Source organism: Stegostoma tigrinum, unplaced genomic scaffold (assembly GCF_030684315.1).
Source record: "Stegostoma tigrinum isolate sSteTig4 unplaced genomic scaffold, sSteTig4.hap1 scaffold_112, whole genome shotgun sequence".
NCBI lineage: Eukaryota > Metazoa > Chordata > Chondrichthyes > Orectolobiformes > Stegostomatidae > Stegostoma > Stegostoma tigrinum.
Window position 1 is genome coordinate 403,236 of NW_026728063.1, and position 23,265 is coordinate 426,500.

The 23,265-nt window shown below is 43.1% G+C and overlaps 1 protein-coding gene across 1 annotated transcript in view; it reads right to left on the minus strand.

The window, feature by feature from the left end:
- LOC132207625 (utrophin-like) overlaps positions 1–23,265 on the minus strand; it is a 110,141-nt gene that overhangs the window by 74,311 nt on the left and 12,565 nt on the right. The gene's annotated exons all lie outside the window — the stretch shown is intronic.

Consider the following 23,265-nt stretch of genomic DNA (forward strand, 5'->3'; position numbering starts at 1 on the left):
AATCTAGCAATTTAACACAAGAAATTCAACTGGCATACGCCAGCGAGAGTTATCACATTCGTAACCCTTATTACAATTGTTTGTAGATTCTCCACATCCTCTCAGCATTGTCTGGCCAATACTTTCCTCCATTTACTGTGTTAACAGCAAAGTCACAAAGTGAAATTATATTCTATTTGTGTCAAATTTCAGAAGTACAATGGATTCAATGGTAAAGAAATACTAACTCAAATACAGCAGCTATAGATAATCAGATTAACCTTCCAACCAAAGCAGAGCAACAACCAAACGACAGACTGCCAAACTATACACCCAAAACAACAGCAAATTCAAAATAAGAAAAGCCATGATTAAACTGCTCTCATGAGAATGCACTTGATAACTGCACTCGGATACAGGGAAAAATACCAAGCCTGGAGGAAAAGCGCAGCATACCCATAAGGTAAACTCAGGTTGCTGAAGGCATGCTTCACAAGAAATAAATTAAAGAAATTTTGGCTTTGCTGCTGGCAAACACAGCAAATGGCTGGTGAAAACAAATGAGACGTTTCTGAGGGAAGGCTCAACTTCAAAAACATGTGCTCTAAAGAATCAACATGACAAAACAAAATCAGAAAATCAGATGACACCAAAAACAGAACTTGCTGGCAAAGCTCAGCAGGTCTGGCAGCATCTGTGAACAAAAATCAGAGTTCACGTTTTGGGTCGGGTGACCCCTCCTCAGAACACAACCCTCTTGTTTGTCCGTTTCTATGCATAATGCAAAATGTAAAACAGTTGTCTAATTGCAAAGATTTTCATCATGTTTTAGTATTTCAGCCAGAACATACAGCTTATTAGATGATTAAATTGGTCTTTCATGACAAGCCTGCTCATAAAGTTGTGTCTAAACTGCAGTGGGTAATCACTTCGGCAATGCTGGATGTGTCAAAATGCTGCTTGGCCTTCGGTGTCCATCCAGCTCCACACTCTCGGATTCTGCAGCATCTGCAGTTCCCATTATCACTGATACAATTTTGTGACTTACCCATTTTCAAACCAAATATTTCAGAAGATATTCTAGACAATAGAAGAAATCTGTTAAATTACTTTATGTTGAATCTTTCAGGGTAATACTAAGAGTATGTTTTTGCATGTTACAGTTTTCAGATCAGATGCACAGCAACAGGATGCCTCCAAGTATTTCTAAACAAGACAGATGTGATTTTTTGTGGTGGCACAGAAGCAGAACAGTTGTTGCCAGTCTCCAAAAGTCTATTACTTTAGCATATCAGAGTCTCTGGGGTAATCTCACAGCATACTCATGACAAGATCACTCTCAAAGCCAAACACAAATCAAATCTAATTCTAGACGGATTCTTCTCTTTACTTCTATTTATTTTAAAGCAAACATTTGTACAGGAAAGAATTTTACAATCAGACTGTTTGAATCAACTGCTTTAGAAAAAGGCCGACAACAAACACACAGCACGCAGTTCTGGGCAAATTATTGAGGGTCTGTCTACCAGTCCTAACTATTTCTTCATGAGGACCATAAATCTTTTTGAATCCTTATATTTCCTTGTCGACCTTGTCAGCATTTCATGATAAAGTACATATAAATGCTTAAAACAAGTCAAAATCCTGGAATTCCCTCCCTAATGTCATCGCGAGAGTAGCTATATCACATGGCATGCAGCGGGTTAAGAAAGCAACTCACCACCACTTTCTCAAGGGCAACTCAAGACAGGCAGTGATGTCCATATCGCAAAAGTGAATAAAAATTGTATATTGAAATAAAGATACACAATAGTAAGTCTCAACTCAGGTGAGGAAACTACTGGAAGCAATTCTGTGGGACAGAATCAATCCACACTTGGAAAGGCAGGGCAGTCACGGTTTTATTGAGGGGAGGCCATGTCTGAATAACTTGATTGCATTTTTTGAAGAAGTAACCAGGTGTGTACAAGAGGGGATTACATTTGACATAATCTACTTGGACTTCAGCAAGGCTTTTGTCAATGTCCCACATGGGAGACTAATAGTGAATAGCCCAAGGGATCTGACGAAATTTGGCTACTCGGATCCAGAATTGGTCGAATGTCAAAGCACAGAGGTTGATGATTGCTTGGTGTTTTGGTGATTGGAATTCTGTATTCAGCGCAGGGATCAATGTTGGACTTATTGCTGTTTGTGTTATTTATAAACGATTTAGATATCTACATAGCAAGGCGGATCAGTTAGTTTGCAGATGGTGCAAAAATTGGTGGAGTAGTCATTCATGAGGAGGTTAGCTTTAGATTACAGGAGAATATAGATAGGCTAATCAGCAGCAAATGGAATTCAATCTGGATACACGTGAGAGAATGCACTTCAGCAGGACGAATAAGGAATAGGAATATATGATGAAAGGTGGAAGCACTGAGGATCCCAGGGATTTTGATATACATGTACACCAGTCCCTTAAGGTATCAGGTCGGGTAGATAAAGTAATGAAGAAGGCATAAGGGACACTTACCTTTACTAACTAAGGCATTGAGTTTAAGAGTAGGGTGGTTATGCTGGAACTATGCAAAACATTGTTTAGGACACAGCTAGCGTAATGGGCACAGGTCTGGAATCCACGGTGAAGGGTTGGTGGGGATGTCACTGCACTGGAGAAGGTGCAGGGGAGATTTATCAGGATGCTGTCCAAGGTGAAGAGTTTTTGAAATGAAGGAAGAATGAACAGTCTAAAGTTGTTTTCCATACAACAGAACAGATGAAGGGAGAATATGATTGAAATGTATAAAATTATGAGAGGCATAAACAGAAAGAAACTTTTCGCTTTGGTGCAGGGATCAATGACTGGTCACGTAGATTTAAGGTAAGGGGCAAGAAATTCAGAAGGGATGAGAGGAAAAATGTTTTTACCAAGAGGGTGTAGGAATCTGGAACTCACTGCCAGTAAGGGTGGCTGAGGCAGAAACCCTCGTAAGATTTACGAAATAAAAGGGGATACTTGCTATGCCAAGGCATACAAGGCAAATGGTACAAATGCCGTAAAATGGAATTAGAATAGTTAGGTGGCTGTTTTTCACAGGCACAGTGCCAAAGGTTCCTTTCCTGAGCTAGAGGCCTCTATGAGACAATAACCAATTCATAAGCATAATAGGTAGTTCATAATATCAATAACTTTGGTTAAAGATATTGGCTGAGAAATTCAAATTCGATTGCCTAACATGACCATTTCTGGGAAATAGCTCAGAATGACTCCCAAAGTGAGCAGTGAATAAAGAAAAGGATTTAATCTAATTACCATTAGATACTGTTTCAACAAATCTCCTGTGCTGTGTTAAAAACCTGCCTGCCCTGCCCAAAATCCAGAAGCCTGCCTGCCTGGGTCGACCCATTGTCTCAGCCTGTTCCTGCCCCACCGAACTCATCTACACCTATCTGGACTCCATTTTCTCCCCCTTGGTCCAGGAACTCCCCACCTACGTCCGTGACACCACCCACGCCCTCCACCTCCTCCAGAACTTCCAATCTCCTGGCCCCCAACACCTCATTTTCACCATGGACGTCCAGTCCCTACACACCTGTATTCCGCATGCAGATGGCCTCAAAACCCTCCACTTCTTCCTGTCCCGCAGGCCTGACCAGTCCCCCTCCACCGACAGCCTCATCCGCCTAGCCAAACTCGTCCTCACCCTCAACAACTTCTCTTTCGATTCCTCCGACTTCGTACAGACAAAGGAGGTGGCCATGGGTACCCGCATGGGCTCAAGCTATGCCTGCCTCTTTGTAGGTGACATGGAACAGTCCCTCGTCCGCACCTACACAGGCCCCAAACCCCACCTCTTCCTCTGTTACATTGATGATTGTATCGGCGCCGCCACTTGCTCCCCAGAGCAGCTCGAACAGTTCATCCACTTCACCAACACCTTCCACCCCAACCTCAAGTTCACCTGGGCCATCTCCAACACATCCCTCACCTTGCTGGACCTCTCAGTCTCCATCTCAGGTAACCAGCTAGAAACTGATGTCCATTTCAAGCCCACCGACTCCCACAGCTCCCTAGAATACACCTCCTCCCACCCACCCTCCTGCAAAAATTCTATCCCCTATTCCCAATTCCTCCACCTCTGCCGCATCTGCTCCCAGGATGAGGCATTCCACTCCCGCACACCCCAGATGTGCACGTTCTTCAAGGACCGCAACGTTCCCCCCGCAGTTGTCGAGAACGCCCTTGACCGCGTCGCCTGCATTTCCTGCAACACGTCCCTCACACCCCGCCCCCGCCACAAGAGGATCCCCCTCGTTCTCACACACCACCCCACCAACCTCCGGATACAACGCATCATCCTCCGACACTTCCGCCATCTACAATCCGAACCCACCACCCAAGCCATTTTTCCATCCCCACCCTTGTCTGCCTTCTGGAGAGACCACTCTCTCCGTGACTCCCTTGTCCGCTCCACAGTCCCTCCAACCCCACCACACCCGGCACCTTCCCCTGCAACCGCACGAAGTGCTACACTTGCCCCCATACCTCCTCCCTCACCCCCATCCCAGGCCCCAAGATGACCTTCCATATTTAGCAGATGTTCACCTGCACATCTGCCAATGTGGTATACTGTATCCATTGTACCCGGTGTGGCTTCCTCTACATTGGGGAACCAAGCGGAGGCTTGGGGACCGCTTTGCAGAACACCTCCGCTCGGTTCGCAATAAACAACTGCACCTCCCATTCGCAAACCATTTCCACTCCCCCTCCCATTCTTTAGATGACATGTCCATCATGGGCCTCCTGCAGTGCCACAATGATGCCACCTGAAGGTTGCAGGAACAGCAACTCATATTCCGCTTGGGAACCCTGCTGCCCAATGGTATCAATGTGGACTTCGCAAGCTTCAAAATCTCCCCTTCTCCCAATGCATCCCAAAACCAGCCCAGTTCTTCCCCTCTCCACAGTGCATCCCAAAACCAGCCCAACTTGTCTCCGCTTCCCTAACCCGTTCTTCCTCTCACCCATCCCTTCCTCCCACGTCAAGCAGCACCTCCATTTCCGACCTACTCCCTCATCCCGCCTTCTCGACCTCTCCGTCTTCTCTGAACTGACCTACCCCCTCCCTACCTCCCCACCTATACTCTCCTCTCCACCTATCATCTTTTCTCTCCATCTTCAGTCCGCCTCCCCCTCTCTCCCTATTTATTTCAGAACCCTCACCCCATCCCCCTCTCTGATGAAGGGTCTGGGCCCGAAACGTCAGCTTTTGTGCTCCTGAGATGCTGCTTGGCCTGCTCTGCTCATCCAGCTTCACACTTTGTTATCTTGAATTATCCATGTAATGGATTATAAAGTAATTTGAATGAAAGATAGAGCATAACCCAGGAATATGGGTATAAATTACATAGTTGAGATTATGTTACAAATACTGAGATTTATAAAGCTTTCCCTGGACAAAGAATTCACTGAGCATGTTGGTCACAAATCTGTAAATATTTTTAAGCCACTCAACTCAGAATCACACTGTGTGCTGAACTAAATCTTTTCACATTTTTGACACACGCAATGCAATTCATCAAAAGATATTGCTTTCAGCAGAAACACACATGGCTGTAAAAATTGCACAGCTCTTCATAAAAGTCAGTCAACTCACTCTATCTCCTTGAACATAATGAAAACTTGACTGAAATCATCTGTATTACACAAGAGCTAATTAGAAGCCGAACTCTGGCAGCTCCTGTTCATATGACAGCACCACACAATTAATAAAACAGCTCCACAAAGTGTTCACTGTCAAAAGACCGAGATTAGTACTGAATGGCCCGGGTAACTGGAGGTCGAGTCCAGAATTTTAACTCATTGTACGAGTCAAGGTTGCGCTTGGTTATATAAATTAATGTTATGATTGGAACAGCGTAGTTTCTCTAACTGTGTGTGACTGAAATTAATCAGAGCTAACATTTCGGGTCCAGTGACTGTTCCTCAGAACTGGACCCAAAACTGGACAATAACCGGCTCATTGTTGCTCATTTTGGGATCCATCAGGGCCAACGTAGCTTCTAACTTTCATACAATTTTGGTCCAAACACAGACAAAAGAATGGTTTTCCAAGGCTGACAGAAAAGTAACTCACCTTGACATCAAGAAGCCTTCCGAAAACTGAAGTCCATGGGAATCAGGTGGGAAATGGTCTTGAAGATATAGACAGCAAAAGGCAGGATGGTTGTGGTTGCTGGAGATCAATCAGCTCAGTACCAGGTCATCGCTGCAAAGTTCCTCAGTCTGACCAGCTTCAGCTGCTTTATCAATGAACGTAACTCCTTCACAAAGTCAGAAGTGGGTATAGGCACTGATTACTGCAGTCCATGTCCATATGCAGCAAGGCCTGGGCAAAGTTCAGGCTAGGGCTGACAAGTGGTAAGAATTATGCATTACAAAAAAATGTCAGGCAATGACAATCTCCAGTAAGGGAGAATCTAAATCTCTTTACTTGACAAAAACTTGACAAAGTTGCTAGAAAAGATCAACAGGCCTGACAGCATCTGTGAAGAGAAATTGGAATTAACATCTCAGGTCCGGTGACCCTTCCTGAGATATATATTCGAAAGTGCTGAATTTAGAGGCCAACAGAGACAAAGCAAGGCAGCTCTTTCAGGAGCCAGTACAGACAGGCTGGGACAAATGGCCACCTTCTATACTGTCAAATTCTATGATTCCTCAGTTCAGAAATATTAGAATTTGATTGTGATGCAGGATAATGGAGGCGAAGTTGATCACCAAAAAAAAATTGCTGGTGGCAATTTCATTTGCAGTTCTGAAAGATAAATACTTGCAATTCCAAGAAATAAATCACAGAAGACACGGACTTACCTACTACAATGGAATATGTCAACGTGACAACTGATAAATGTAACAGCTCTTCTCCCTCCCAGCAATTTACACCTTTTTGATGATTTCTGTAATAATCAGCAGTTTCTACATAACTTGCTCAAAGACTCCAAAATAATACTTGCTTTCATCTAAATTCTACAAGCTAGTATTTGGAGCAAAAAAATACAAATATTTATAAACAATACTGTCACGTGCTGTCGGTAGCTGCGCACTGTTAAAGGTCAGGCCATTAGGTAATTTCGTTACCATATAAACTCGCTCCTGATTTTATAGATAACACAATCTCTTCAAGGCAAGCCTGACCAAATATTATTAAATGGTCCTGCTAATATTGCAGCTTCATGATTGTTTATTTTGAAGATTACTGAACTGATACAATGGGTCAGAATAAATTTCTACTCAGGCAATTGTAAAAATTCACTTTTTCACAGGAACTGAGAATATCTTGGCAATAGGGAGAATAACATGTTCATTCTAATTTTCTCTTTCTCAGGCTCCTGGGCCTGTTTCTTTCTATTTCAGGCAATATGCAATTGGAGGGAATTCATTAAGGGATTGGTTCACGATCTCAACACCAAATGGCATCAAAGGGTGGCATTTAGAACAAGAATACAGGTAGTGTTTTGTGTTTTACAATGATGTTGCCAATAGGATTTTAACAGAAAAGCATGCTTGGATGCCATCACAAAATATACATACATAGTTCTTACTTTAAGCAAACAATTTATACCTGAAGCTGTTTCCAAAGTTCTCACCTTCTGCTTCATATTATCGAGTTGGCAGGAATCCTAGAACTAATGAGGCACTTCAACCTGGGGACAGCTATATTGTCAATTGACACCAGAGTCATAGAATCATACAGCAACGGAGTAGAACTGTACCTGCATCTACCAATTCCTCTGGCAGTTCATTCCACAAGCGAACTACCCTCTGTGTAAAAAAGTTGCCCTTCAGGTCACGTTTAAATCTTTCTCCATTTATTTTAAAAATGTGTGCTCTAGTTTTGAACTCCCCTACCCTAGAGAAAAGACCTTTGCTATTCATCTTATCGGTACCCCTCATGATTTTATAAACCTGTATAATGTCACCCATCAACCTCCTAAAGCTCTAGTGACAAAGGTCACAGCCTATCCAGCGTATCATTACAGCTCAAATTCTCCAGTCCCAACAACATCCTGCTATGTTTCCCAAACCCTCTCCAATTTAATCACATCCTTCCTATAGCAAGGCAATCGGAACAATACTCAAAAAGTGACCACCTACCAACTCCGAGAACTCAATGGTCTGATCAATGAAGGCAAGCGTGTTAAATGCCTTCTTAACCACCTCGTCCAACTTGCAAAGGATTATGTAACATCAATCCTTTGGTCTCTCAGTTTTACAACTCCATCCACAGTTCTATTAACTGCAAAAGTCCTGCCCTTATTTGGTTTACCAAAATGCAATACCTCGCATTTATCCAAATTAAACTCCATCTGTCACCCCTCAGCCCAATGGCCAATTGTTCAAGATCCCACTATAATTTTAGACACCTCCGAAATGCTCATCCAAACTGATCATTTAATTTCAGCAACATTCAAAAAATTATGAAAGAATATTGTCATCTATCAAGTTGCCTTTTTAACAAAGTTGTGAAGTGAGGGCCTTGAGAGTAGTTGGAGGTTTGGAAGGTGCCAAGGATTTTTGGTGAATTTCTGCTGTGCATCTTTTAGACAATGCATGCTGCTGCTACTGAGCATCAATGGTTGGAGAAAGTGGGTGTTTGTGGATGTGATGCCAATCAAATGGACTTTTTTGTCCTGGATGGCATCAAGCTTCTTGAGTGTTGTTTGAGCTGCATCCATCCAGACAAGTGGGAAGCATCCCATCACACTCCTGACTTGTGCCGTGTACAAGGTGGACAGGCTTTCATAAGTTAGGTGGCGAGTTACTTGCCGCAGTATTCCTAGCCTCTGACCTGCTCTTGTAGCCACTATGTTTACGTGGCGAGTTCAGCTGCATTTCCAGTCAATGGTAACCCTAAGGATGGTGAGACAGGGGGATTCCATGATACCACTGAATGTCATGGGCTGGAGATTCGGTTGTCTCTTATTGGAGATGGTCACGGCCTGGGGTTTGTGTGGTATGAATGTTACTTGTAGCTTCTCCGGCCAAGCCATTTGTACATTTGGGATGTTAGATTCTTAGCTCGGGAGAACGGTTGTTTCATGTTTGAAATGTATACTCAGCAGTAGACGAATCTGTAGCTACCTTTGCTTCCTTGATAAATTGTTGTTTTCCAATTTGCTTTTTCCACTAGGCACTGTCTTCCAACATGATGAGAGACAACGGGAGAGAAAGCGTTCCAGCTCTTGTCATGAATGAATCTTTTTTCTCTTTTTCTGCTCTCTTCTCAATAACAGCTGTTGAAATATAGTTTGGTGGGAATTTCAGAGTTTAGCTGCACTATCTTTCCAAGCTGGCTGACTGGCAGTTGAGCTCTCCATTCAGAATGTGTAAAAGTACCATATATGTGTGAACTACAACAGGAAACGTGAGTTTCTTGATGCTGATTCAGTTGCCTGTTTCAATGACTACAGATGAAATCATGATTTAAATGCAGATTAATTTATTCATTCATTCCACATAGGTTGCCCGAAGCTTGCTGCAGGCCATAGTCAGAAGACAACAGCCATCATTTTAGGTCCATGCTTTTGTCGTTTTGAAAGAAACTTCAGTCCATGCAAGTTTCCGCTATAACAATCAGATAATGGAAATTGAAACAAAATAGTCCATACTTAGACCTATCTGACAGGTTTCCAACTCTAGATCCACACAGCTCCATGGGTCGGGAATTCCACAGGATATCAACTCACAATTTTAGTCATACATGTGGTTTCTGACAATCTGGAGACTGCAAGTTTCTTTGCATTAATTCAGCTCACAGGGCTCATTAGTTCCTCCTCAACCATTTCCCTCAAAGTCACAATGCACACTTGAAACACTTTAAAAGAGGCAGCAATAAATGTTATTTTTTTCTACATCTTTTTGCACTGTCATTCACACTTTCAGTACTGCAGCACTTCTTCCATTTGACAGTTTGTCATTACAAAGTTACTAAGGCTCTCACCCTGACTTTCAACTGACTAAAAGTTAAGACGCCTGAGAAAAGTAATACAGTGAAGTGCTTATTGCAATTATGCTAATGCAGCTCATTAAAATTATTTCTTCCAAATATGATCTGCAACAAATTGTAAGGATGAGACTCGAGGCTGGGTGTAGATGAATGCTTTTGATAGACTGCTTCAATCTTGTCACTATTATAACTCAATCTCACTATTATAATCAGAGATAATGGGAACTGCAGATGCTGGAGAATCCAAGATAACAAAGTGTGAGGCTGGATGAACACAGCAGGCCCAGCAGCGTCTCAGGAGCACAAAAGCTGACGTTTCAGGCCGAGACCCTTCATCAGAGAGAGGGACGGGGAGAGGGTTCTGAAATGAATAGGGACAGAGGCGGAGGCGGAGGCGGACCGAAGATGGATAGAGGAGAAGATAGGTGGAGAGGAGAGTAGAGGTGGGGCAGGTAGAGAGGGCATAGGTCAGTCCGGGGAGGACGGACAGATCATGGAGACGGGATGAGGTCGGTAGGTGGGAAATGGAGGAGTGGCTTGAGGTGGGAGGAGGGGATAGATGGGAGGAAGAACAGGTTAGGGAGGCGGGGACGAGCTAGGCTGGTTTTGAGATGCAGTGGGAGGAGGGGACGAACTGGGCTGATTTTGGGATGCAGTGGGAGGACGGGAGATTAGAAGCTTGTGAAATCCACATTGATACCATTGGGCTGCAGGGTTCCCAAGCGGAATATGAGTTGCTGTTCCTGCAACCTTCGGGTGGCATCACTGTGGCACTGCAGGAGGCCCATGAGGGACATATCATCTCAAGAATGGGAGGGGGAGTTAAAATGGTTCGCGACTGGGAGGTGCAGTTGTTTACTGAAAACCGAGCAGAGGTGTTCTGCAAAGCGGTCCCCAAGCCTCCGCTTGGTTTCCCCAATTTAGAGGAAGCCACACCGTGTACAGTGGATACAGTGTACAAATTGGCAGATGTGCAGGTGAATATCTGCTTAATATGGAAAGTCATCTTGGGGCCTGGGACAGGGGTGAGGGAGGAGGTGTGGGGGCAAGTGTACCATTTCCAGCGGTTGCAGGGTAAGTTGCCGGGTGTGGTGGGGTTGAAGGGGAGAGTGTGGAGTGGACAAGGGAGTCTCGGAGAGAATGGTCTCTCCGGAAAGCAGACAGGGGTGGGGATGGAAAAATGTCTTGGGTGGTGGGGTTGGTTTGTAGATGGCGGAAGTGTCGGAGGATGATGCGTTGTATCCGAGGCTGGTGGGGTGGTATGTGAAGACGAGGGGGATTCTTTTAGGGCGGTGGTTGCAGGGGCGGGGTGTGAGGGATGTATTGTGGGAAATGCGGGAGACACGGTCAAGGGCGTTCTGGACCACTGCGGGAGGGAAGTTGCAGTCCTCGAAGAATGCGGACATCTTGGATGTGCGGGAGTGGAATGCCTTATCCTGGGAGCGATGTGGCGGAGGCGGAGGAATTGGGAATAGGGGATGGAATTTTTGCAGGAGGGTGGGTGGGAGGAGGTGTGTTCTCGGTAGCTGTGGGGGTCGGTGGGCTTGAAATGGACATCAGTTTCTAGCTGGTTGCCTGAGATGGAGACTGAGAGGTCCAGGAAGGAGAGGGATGTGTTGGAGATGGCCCAGGTGAACTTGAGGTTGGGGCGGAAGGTGTTGGTGAAGTGGATGAACTGTTCGAGCTCCTCTGGGGAGCAAGAGGCGGCGCCGATACAGTCATCCATGTAACAGAGGGCCTGTGCAGGTGCGCAAGAGGGATGTTCCATGTCACCTACAAAGGTGGCAGGCATAGCTTCGGCCCATGCAGGTACCCATGGCCACCCCCTTTGTCTGTACGAAGTGGGAGGAATCGAAGGAGAAGTTGTTGAGGGTGAGGACGAGTTTAGCTAGGCGGAAGAGGGTGTCAGTGGAGGGGGACTGGTCGGGCCTGTGGGACAGGAACAAGCGGAGGGCCTTGAGGCCATCTGCATGAGGAATGCAGGTGTATAAGGACTGGACGTCCATGGCGACATCCACTATTAAAACATTGTTATAAACAACATGGATACAAAGTTCCAAAGCTCTTGTCTTGACTAAATCAAGCTTTGTACAGCTTCATTTACTGTTCAGGTTTCATACACAATTCCTCTAAATCCTTTCACCATCTATATATCGTAATATATATCGTGGCAAATAATTAGTCGCGTGTTATGAAAGTAAAGAGTCAAAATTCATAGTCTCCATGTGCAAGACTCCACAACACAAATAACCCACAATTCTACAATCTGTGAAATATCAGTTGGAATGCAAGCTGATTAAAAAAGCTCAAAGGCAACAGAAATGAGAATTAATGCTATTGGTGAAACTCCAAAGGTTAACATATCACACTGCATGCATCTTTGTATACATGGGAAGGTAATAAATGAGATTTGATTTGACATATAACTGTCACATGTGGACAGACACAGTGAAAAGTATTGTTTTACATGCTAACCAAACTGGGCTGATACGGCATCAGGAAAGCCAGTGCCAGACATGAGACTGCTGAGTGAGAGGCTTTATTTCAGGGGATAACGTTTGGTGTAGGAACCAGAGGAATGGACCTGCACGAGTAACGGACATGGTCAATGTGAGGTCAGGTCGAATGACATATAACGATCAAGTAGATGCAACAGCCCTGAACGAGAATGTCACCAAGACCATACGAATGCTGCAAACTCGCAAACAGTGCAGGGGCACAACGTGCCCAGCTCCTCGACAGCCTTTCCAATAGTTCGAGAACATGTGTGTTCGACTTCTCCGTCAAGCATCGAAGATACCTCGGAATCGGAGATGGTCACTGCCTCGACGCCTTTTCCACTTGCAGAATAAAACTGATTTCTCGCGAGATACTCTCGGCGCAAGAGGCAGGCTACTGCACATTACACTCTGCCCGTATCCGAGGCAGGATTAGAGGAACCTGACCCGATGCTAGAACATCCAGAAACCACAAAAGAAAAAGAACCAGCCTGTGTCCTTGAACTCAGAAGGGGAGGAATATATTGAATGTAACGAGGTCAGCCAGATGGACAGCACAGAGTGAGTTTCCTGAATGGGGCTTAATCTAGTCCAGTCAGGAAGCCCTGGCTGATTGATAAGAACTGGAGTGTCAGGGCTCTCCATTTGTAAATGAAAGGTGACTTGGTGACAGGATACCAGCTCTGTGGAGTTATTTCAGGTCCCTCTTAAAAACAAAATTTTTGATCCCTTCCACTGAGACAAATTAAAAATTCTGAGTGAAAACCAAGAGGACTGCGGATGCTGTAAATCAGAAACAAAAGCAGAAGTTGCTGGAAAAGCTCAGCAGGCCTGGCAGCATATGTGAAGGAAAATCAGAGTTACCATTTCAGTGACCTTTCCTTAGTTCTGAACAAGTACATTTGTCAAATGAATGCTGCAAACTCGCAAACAGTGTGGAAGCATGACATGCCCAGCTCCTCGACAGCCTTTCTGATAATTTTGAGCATCTTGCTAAATCTCCTCTACACTCTCTCTAAAGCTTCCACATTTCTCCTATAATGAGGCGACAAAAGCTGAACATAAAAATACAAGTGTGGAGTAACCAGAGTTTCAGAGAGCTGCAGCATAACCTAATGGCTCTTAAAATCAATTCTCCTGTCAATGAAAGCCAACACACCATATGTCTTCTTAAAAACCCTCTCACCTTGGGTAGCAACTTGGTGGGAGCTTTGGATATGGACCCCAAGATCCCTCTGTTCCTCCATACTTCCATTAACCCTGTAATCTACATTCAATTTGAACTTACAAAATAAATCACTTCACACTTTTCTGGTTTGAATTCCATCTGCCAGTTCTTTGCCCAGCTCTGCATCCTGTTGCAACCTACAACAGCCCTCCACACTATCCACAACTCCAACAACCCTTGTGTCATTGGCAAACTTACTGACCCACCCTCCCACTTCCTCTTCCAAATCGTTTATAAAGATTACAATCAGCAGGCGTCCCAGAACAGATTCGTGCAGAACACCACGAGTCACCGAGCTCCAAGCTGAATACTTTCCATCTACTACCAACCTGTCTTCTATCGGGCAGCCAGCTATGTATCCAGACAGGCAAATTTCCCTGAATCTCATGCCTCCTTACTTTCTGAATGAGCCTACCATGTTGAAGCTTATCAAATGTCTTGCTAAACTCCATAGACATCACATCCATGGTCTACCTTCATCGATGTATTTTGTCACATCCTCAAAGAATTCGCTTGTGAGGCCTGACTTACCCCTCTGAAAGCCATGCTATTTCTAATCAAACTGTGCTTTTCCAAATAATCATAAATACAATACTATTCATATTGGGATGTACCCACATCACATGGACTGCAGTGACTTACTCTCACCTTCTCAAAGGCAATTAGAAATGGACAATGGGCACACTCCATGAATGATTTAAAGGAAAAAAAAACTCCAACATGTCTGTCATTTTTGTTCCACTGACACAGTCATCCTCTTCTTTCCACCCTCTACCCAGTTAGAAATTTTAGGTTGAAGCTCCAAACCAGGACTTGAGCACAAAATGATGGCAATGTTGAGGGAATGCTGCAATGCTGATGTACCTACTCTTGGCATTCTTTCTGAAGCCTGAATTCAATGCAAGTCTGCAATAAAAAAGTTAGCCAGAACGTGTCCATTAAACCATTCTCAATTGCCATTTGGTTCACTAATGCCCGATACAGAAGGAAACCTGGCCTAGGATACATGTGATTCCAGTCTTCGCATTCATAAAATCACAGAATCATATGGTACAGAACAAACCCTTCAGTCTAGGCCAGGCATCATAGTTTACGCTTAACTGCCTTCTAAGCAATTTGGCATGAGCAATAAACAGTCACCTAGCCAGCAACACAAGGCCCATTTAGAAAAAGTACTGATAATATTGGCTTCCAAGAGTTACTGACATCCACACCATCAAGAAGCTGAAATAACATAAATAGTGATGCAAAAATTGACTCAGCGGCACCTAACTAAGCTCCCTGACAATGAGCAGAGACTCAGAATCTCCAAGCTGGTAACCTCAATGTCATTACTGATCAAAGCAAAGGATGCAGAGGTACATGCTGTTAATCTTAGTTGTGTGTCACTGGTCAAGTTCAAAAAGGGGGCCACAATGATGATTAAGAGCGTCTAAGTTGGCGGTTGGTTGGCTGACTGTCATAAGCCAAGCTCATTATGTGCTGAAGATACAGAATGACTTGATTTAAAATAAATTAATTTTTAAAAATTGTTTTTCCTCATTATAAGTATAGAATAGTTTTAATAGCCCTGAAGGGAACATTATAAAGATTGACTTTAGGCTTTATGTTTGTTTTGCTCCTGTCCTACAGGGGTTATGCGTGTAATTTTCATCAAAAACTGCTGCTCTAGGCCGGCCCAGATTGAAATTCTAGCAGGTTGATAGTGGCTTGACCACTCGACCATAAATATAGCATAAAGACCCATTCATTCCTTGGCAGTTTTATTAACTGCAATACTGTTTGTTATTAGAAAGGCTGTCAAAACTCATCCGAAAGAATCATTCAAAGGAAACAGCTGAGAATACAATACTGCAAAGATAATTTTCTCTTCAAGTTGTCAAATCATTTTATTTTTAAGGGTAACTGGTGGACAACTATCGTGGACGAAGAAGAGACACAAAATGCTACAGGTGGGGGTGGAGTAGTGATATCATCAGACTATTAATCCAGACCCACAAGCTAATGTCATTTGGACTTGGCTTCAAATCTCACTATGACAGATGATACAGCATATTTTCTCTCTCCTACTGTCCCCTTAACTCCTCAATACCTTGTACCTAAACATTTGAAATTAATTCCCTTTATACAATTACAGGAATAAAAATAATTTACATTATAGATATTCAAATATCAAACTTCTAGTTAGATATATGTCACAACCAACTCATACCTGACCTGACCAGAATTACAAAACTTTCAATCAATGTTTAAAACAAAACCAGTACGATGACAATAGATCAGAGCTTCAAAATACAAACAGGCCTCTTTTCACTTCTCATTTCAAAAGAAAAATAGGACTGCTACAGAAAGTATAAACTGCAAATCTCACTGAAAAAATTCTACAAGAAGCCAATGTAATGCTGTACCTGTAAAGAATCAGGGAAATTTCAAAAAGGGACAGACCTCCTAAAAAGTCAGACCGAGCGGCTGACTGCATCTCTCTCAGCAGACAGCCACCTTTTTCAGGCATATCTATGTTACCCTCCAGAAATGTATGAAAGAGAGCTTAAAAATTGAATGCAACAATAAGCCTGTCACTGTCAGCAGAAAATGTCCTCGTGTCTGGCCCAGAGTGCTGAGGGACACAGCTTTGATAATAGCGATTTTTAACAGCCCTATCCTACCAGAAAAAAACATAGAATCACCCCTTCTTCCTCCACATGCTGTCAGAGAGTTCAAAAGTAATCACCACAAAGGAATTTTGATCACAAAATCAATATCAAAACTGTCAGCTCAACTATCAAGGTCAACGCGACTGGCCACATCCAATCACAGCTGCTACATCTTTGTACTTGCTCTTCACAAATAATTCAGAGGCTCATCTGCATTTTGCTTTTCCTTTTATCAGTTGCACTCATCGCTTACTTTTGTACCTGTGTGTTGTGTTACTACTTCTTCTTGTATCTGGAGTCATACAGTTGCACGGCACTGAAACACACTTTGGTCCAACTTGGGTCATGCCTCCGGATATCCAAAATTAATCCAGTCCCACTTGCCAGCACTTGGTCCATATCCCTCTAAACCCTTCCCGTTCATGCACCCATCCAGATGCCTTTTAAATGCAATTGTACAAGCCACGACCACTTCGTCTGGAAGTTCATTCCACACACACACCATCCTCTGATTGGAAAGGTTGCCCCCCTTAGGTCCCTTTTAAATCTTTCCCTTCTCACCCTAAACCTGTACCCTCAAGTTTTGGACTCCCTACCCAGGGAATAAAGACCTTGGCTATTCACTCTATCCTTACCCTTCACGATTTTATAAATCTCGATAAAATCATGCCTCAACCTCCGACACTGCAAGGAAATTAGTCCCGCCTATTCAGTTGTTCTGTATTGCTCAAACCCTGCAACCCTGGTAACATCTTGGTAAAGCATTTCTGTACCCTTGTAAGTTCAACAACATCCTTCCTATAGCAGGGAGATCAGAATTGCACACTGTATTCCAAAAGTGGCCGAACCAATGTTCTGTACAGCCACAACGTGACATCCCAATTCCTATACTCAATACACTGACCGATAAAGGCAGGTGCACAAAACACCTTCTTCACTACCCTGTCTACCTGTGACTCCAACTTCTAGGAACTATGAACCTGCACGCCAAGGTCTCTTTGTTCAGTAATACTCCCCAGTAATTTGATAAACTGCTCTTTATGTTAATTCAAGAAAGCCTGATTAAATTACCTCCACTTAAAACTTATATTCATTTGGCAAAAACCAAAGAGCTGCAGATGCTGAAAATCAGAAACAAAACCAGGAATTGCTGGCAAAACTCAGCAGGTCTGGCAGCATCTGTGGAGGGAAAGCAGAGTTAACACTCTGAACAAGGGTCACCAACCTGAAACATTAAGCCTGTTAGCGATCCACAGATGCTGCTAGACCTGCTGAGTTTTCCCAGCAATTTCTGATTCACGTTCATTTGGATCTGGGAGAAAGGTTTCCAAGGAAGAGATTCTTTCTGAATTAACCTTGGTGCAACCAACGGAGAGAACAGCTGAATAAACAAGGGGAATTGGTTTATCGTTCCTGACTTGGGAAATTAATGATTTGGCGAATCCCTGTCTGCAGCTGCAACAAATTAGGGAATGTCATTCAGAGGCTGTTGTAAAACTTATCACTTCTAAAGAGACGCATCATGCAATCGTCATGAACATTCTATTTAGGCAAAGTGCTTTTAAATTTATTTATAACATCATTTAGATCCCAGCTCCTGGGAAAATATATCCAACACCCAGAAATCCTCTGAACACTGAAGGACGAATTAGGAAACAACTCTTTTCTCTGCCATGTAACCAAACAACAAATTTCATCATGAAAATCTTCCGCACTGCACTGATTTGCAACAAAAATGTATATTCTTCATGCACTATTTTTACTTCCACAAGACCATAAGACATCGGAGTGAAAGTGAGGCCATTGGGCCCACCGAGTCCACTCTGCCATTTAAGTCATGGCTGATGGGCATTTCAACTTCACTTCCCTGCACTCTCCCTGTAGCCCTTGATTCCTTATGAGATCAAGAATTTATCCATCTCTGGCTTGAAGGCATCTAATATCCCGGCCTCCACTGCACTCCGTGGCAATGCATTCCACAAGCCCACCACTCTCTGGCTGAAGAAATGTCATCTCATTTCCATTTTAATTTTACCCCCTCTAATTTTAAGGCTGTGCCCACGGGTCCTACTCTCCCCTAACGGAAACAACTTCCCAGCGTCCACTCTTTCTAAGCCATACATTACCTTGTAAGTTTCTATTGGATCTCCCCTCAACCTTCTAAACTCTAATGAATACAATCCCAGGATCCTCAGCCATTAAACCTACCATTCCAGGGATCATCCGTGTGAATCTCCACTGGACACGCTCCAGGGTCAGTATGTCCTTCCTGAGGTGTGGGGCCCAAAATTGGACACAATATTCTAAGTGGGGCCTAACTGGAGCTTTATAAATTCTCAGAAGCACATCACTGCTTTTATATTCCAACCCTCTTGAGATGAACGACAACATCTTTCTTAATCACAGATTCTACCTGCAAGTTAACTTTTAGAGAATCCTGGACCAACACTCCCAGATCCCTTTGTACTTCGGCTTTATGAATTTTCTCACCGTTTAGAAAATAGTCCTATGCCTGTATTCTTTTTTCCAAAGTGCAAGACCTCGCATTTGCTCACGTTGAATTTCATCAGCCATTTCCTGGATCACTCTCCTAAACTGTCGAAATCTTTCTGCAGCCTCCCTGCCTGTCCACCTATCTTCGTATCATCGGCAAACTTCGCCAGAATGCCCCCAGCCCCTTCATCCAGATCATTAATACATAAGGTGAACAGATGTGGCCCCAACACTGTACCCTGCGGGACACCACTTGTCACCAGTTGCCATTCCGAAAAACAGCCTTTTATCCCAACTCTCTGCCTTCTGTCAGACAGCCAATCCCCAATCCAAGCCAGTAGCTCACCTCGAACACCATGGGCCCTCACCTCGCTCAGCGGCCTCCCGTGAAACACCTTATCAAAGGCCTTTTGGAAGTCTAGATAGATAACATCCACTGGGATTCCCTGGTCTAACATACTTGTTACCTCTTCAAAGAATTCTCACAGTTTGTCAGGCATGGCCCCCACTTCCTAAATCCATGCTGACTTGTTCTAATCTGACCCTGCACTTCCAGGAATTTAGAAATCTCGTCCTTAACAATGAATTCCATAATTTTACCAACTACTGAGGTTAGGCTAATTGGCCTGTAATTTTCCATCTTTTGCCTTGATCCTTTCTTAAACAAGGGGGTTACAACTGCAATTTTCCAATCATCTGGGACTTTCCCTGACTCCAGTGACTTTTGAAAGATCACATCCAAAGCCTCTGCTGTTTCCTCAGCCACGTCCCTCAGAACTCTAGGATGTAGCCCATCGGGGCCAGGAGGTTTAGCAATTTTTAGACCCTTTAGGTTTTCTAGCACTTTCTCTTTTGAAATGCCTACCATACTCAAATTTGCCCCCTGACTCTCCCTAATTGTTGGCATACTACTCATGTCTTCCACTGTGAAGACTGATGCAAAGTACTTATTGAGTTCTTCAGCTATTCCCTTACCTCCCATTACTAGCCTTCCAGCATCAATTTGGAGTGGCCCACTGTCTACTTTTGCCTCTCGGTTGTTTCTGATGTCTTGAAAGAAACCTTTACTATCATTTCTAATATTACTAGCTAGTCGACCTTCATATTTGATCCTCTCCTTCCTTGTTGCTCTCTTTGTTATCCTCTGTTTGTTTTTGTAGCCTTCCCAATCTTCTGATTTCCCAGTGCTCTTGGCCACTTTATAGGCTGTCTCTTTTTCTTTGATACATTTCCTGGCTTCCTCTGTCAACCATGGCTGTCTAATCCCACCCCGGATAATCTTTCTTTTCTTTCTTTTCTTTGGGATGAACCTCTGTACTATGTCCTCAATTACACCCAGAAACTCCTGCCATTGTTGGTCTACTGTCTTCCCCGCTAGGCTCTCCTTCCAGTCGATTTTTGTCAATTCCTCTCTCGTGCCCCTGTAATTACCTTTATTTAACTGTAACACCATTACATCTGATTTTGCCTTCTCTCTTTCAAACTGCAGATTAAACTCTACCATATTATGATCGCTGCCTCCTAAGTGTTCCCTTACTTTCAGATCTTTTATAAAGTCTGGCTCATTACATAACACTAAGTCCAGAATAGCCTGTTCCCTTGTGGGCTCCATCACAAGTTGTTCCAAAAAATCATTCTGCAATCATTCCATGAATTCCCTTTCTTTGGATCTATCGGCAACATTATTCGTCCAGTGCACCTGCATGTTGACGTCCCCCATGATCACTGTGACCTTGCCTTTCTGACATGCCCTATCTATTTCCAGGTGCATCTTGTGCCCCTGGTCCTGATCACTGTTGGGAGGTCTGTACATAACTCCCATTATACTTTTTTTTAGCCATTGTGGTACCTCAACTCCACCCACATAGACTCCACACCTTCTGACGCTATGCCATTCAGTGCCGTAGATTTAATTTCATTCTTGACTAACAAGGTAACCCCTTCCCCTCTGCCCACCTCCCTGTCTTTTCGATAAGTTGTGAATCCTTGGATGTTGAACTGCCAGTCCTGAACTCCCTGCAACCATGTCTCTAAGATGCCTACCACATCAGAATCATTCAAGAGGATTTGTGCTGTTAATTCATCTACTTTGTTGTGAATACCAACAGCATTTAGATAAAGTGCCTTCATGCTAACTTTCTTATCATTATTAGAGATATTGGAAATCCTAAGATGTCTTAAGCTATCTTTTCTTCTTGCTTTTGCAGAATTCAATAGGTTCCGCTCTGTACTGGGAAAAGAGTTAGTGAAGTGGGAACACATTAAATTATTGAAAAATTCAGCAAGTCTGGCAGCATCTGTGGAGTGAAAGCAAAGTTAACATTTTGGGTCCAGTGACCATTCTTCAGAATTTAGGAACACATGAAACTAACAAAGTGGATATGACCTTTTATTGCATTATTTCTTTGATTCAATTCTATTTACCTGGGTTTGCTAACTCTTCTACTCTTTCCTTATGCTGCAGCTCAGGTAACCTGTGTTACTCTATTGTGGCATTTACCGTGCTGCTAGACATTAATTTATAGGTATCTGCTAGAGAAGAAAGCTGTTTCCTTGTTGATATCAAGATCAACATCAAAACACCAAAAACACAAAACTCAAGAATGGGAAAGTTTTGACAAAATGACTGTCACTAGAAGAAATGTGACCTCACCAATGCGAAGCACAGCATAGCTCAACTGGAATGCAGAGGTCAATGCAAGTTACTGTCAACACTCTGCAAAATGACACCTTATTTCTAAATCTATTTTTCTGTTCAGGTTTCTTGAGTTCTTCAGAAGCTTTCCCCACTTCAAATGAACTAAATCTTGTAGAATTATGCTCCATAACTGCTCGTTAAAGACCATCACCATCAGAAACATGTCTTTGCCTCTTCCAGGGATGCCTAACCTGAAGAAGTTACCCCCCTCCCTCCGGACCAACCTCAGGGAATCTCTCTCCCACTGCAACTCTCTTGTCCCACCTATACTCTCCTCTCCACCTATCTTCTCCTCTATTTATCTTCGGTCTGCCTCCCCATCTCTCCCTATTTATTTCAGAACCCTCTCCCCATCCCCCTCTCTGATGAAGGGTCGAGGTCTGAAACGTCAGCTTTTGTGCTCCTGAGATGCTGCTTGGCCTGCTGTGTTCATCCAGCTCCACACTTTGTTACAGTGACAAAGCATTTAGTTTTAAGGAATATTGCATGTGAGCTGCAAGGCTGTTTAGTTATCATTAAAGCTGTGAGTGGACAGAACAAACTCAACTCAGGTTTTATGAAAAGACAATATGATATCAACTCCAGAATATTCAACTTAGTGATCAACTAAGCTTTTATCACTTCTGTCAGCATCAATCTACATTCAAACGCATTTGCTAACACTAAGTTCAACCTCATATTTACTACTGGCCTTCAGACACGACAAAACACACAGCAATACTTTATACTTTTGCTATCCAATAACTACGTTCAAAGTATTTCTCCTAACGGTTTTCAATGTCACTTTGAAAATAGACTAAAATTTTTAAACGCGGCACAATGATAATTTACCATGTCACAAAATATAAATATGCTTCCAATGCTTTTAAACTGGATTCAAACCACACACATAAATGGCTTTAAATTACATTTTGCTGCCAAGGTGAATTAATTTTCTCTGAAAAGAAACAATGACATTTTACAACCTATACTAACATAATCTACTCATTAATTTGAATATTTAATCATTGCTTGATATGATACAGAACCAGTCAGTATTCTCCTGTATTCTACGACACACACCTCTCCCAAAATATGCACAGACTTATTATCAAACTGCAGCCAGTCAGTTTGTTGCCTTGCGCTTAAGGGCAATATTGCAAAAGAGGGAGTCCTTTTAGATCGAATCTTAACATATATAATGGAAGTTACATTTTCAGTTTGGATTTGGCTTCAGAAAAAGGCAAAACTGTAGTCTACAGACAGCCAATAGCTTTCATTGAAAACTAAACAAAAGTGAACGCTTCACTAAAATTAAATGACTACTTACTTGGTTAGAATATCAATCTACTTTAAAAACAACACTAAATTTAATAGTTGAAATTAATCTAGTTATAACGCTCAATTCATGAAACCAGAATCTAATTCACGCCGTGTGGTGGTGCTCCTGAGATGCTGCTTGGCCTGCTGTGTTCATCCAGCTCCACACTTTGTTATCCTGTAATTCACGCCAGCCTGGAGAATCGCTTTACACATTTTAAACTTTAAAACATGGCAAAACTATCAGGAAATGACCATCCTGCCTGTATTAGTCAGCATCGACCCATTACCAGTTTAACTGTCAGCAAGTCCAGACATCACCAGCTGAAAAGCTGCATACCAAATAAACTAAGCATCTATAATCTATAGTGATAATGGGAACTGCAGATGCTGGGGAATCCAAGATAATAAAATGTGACAT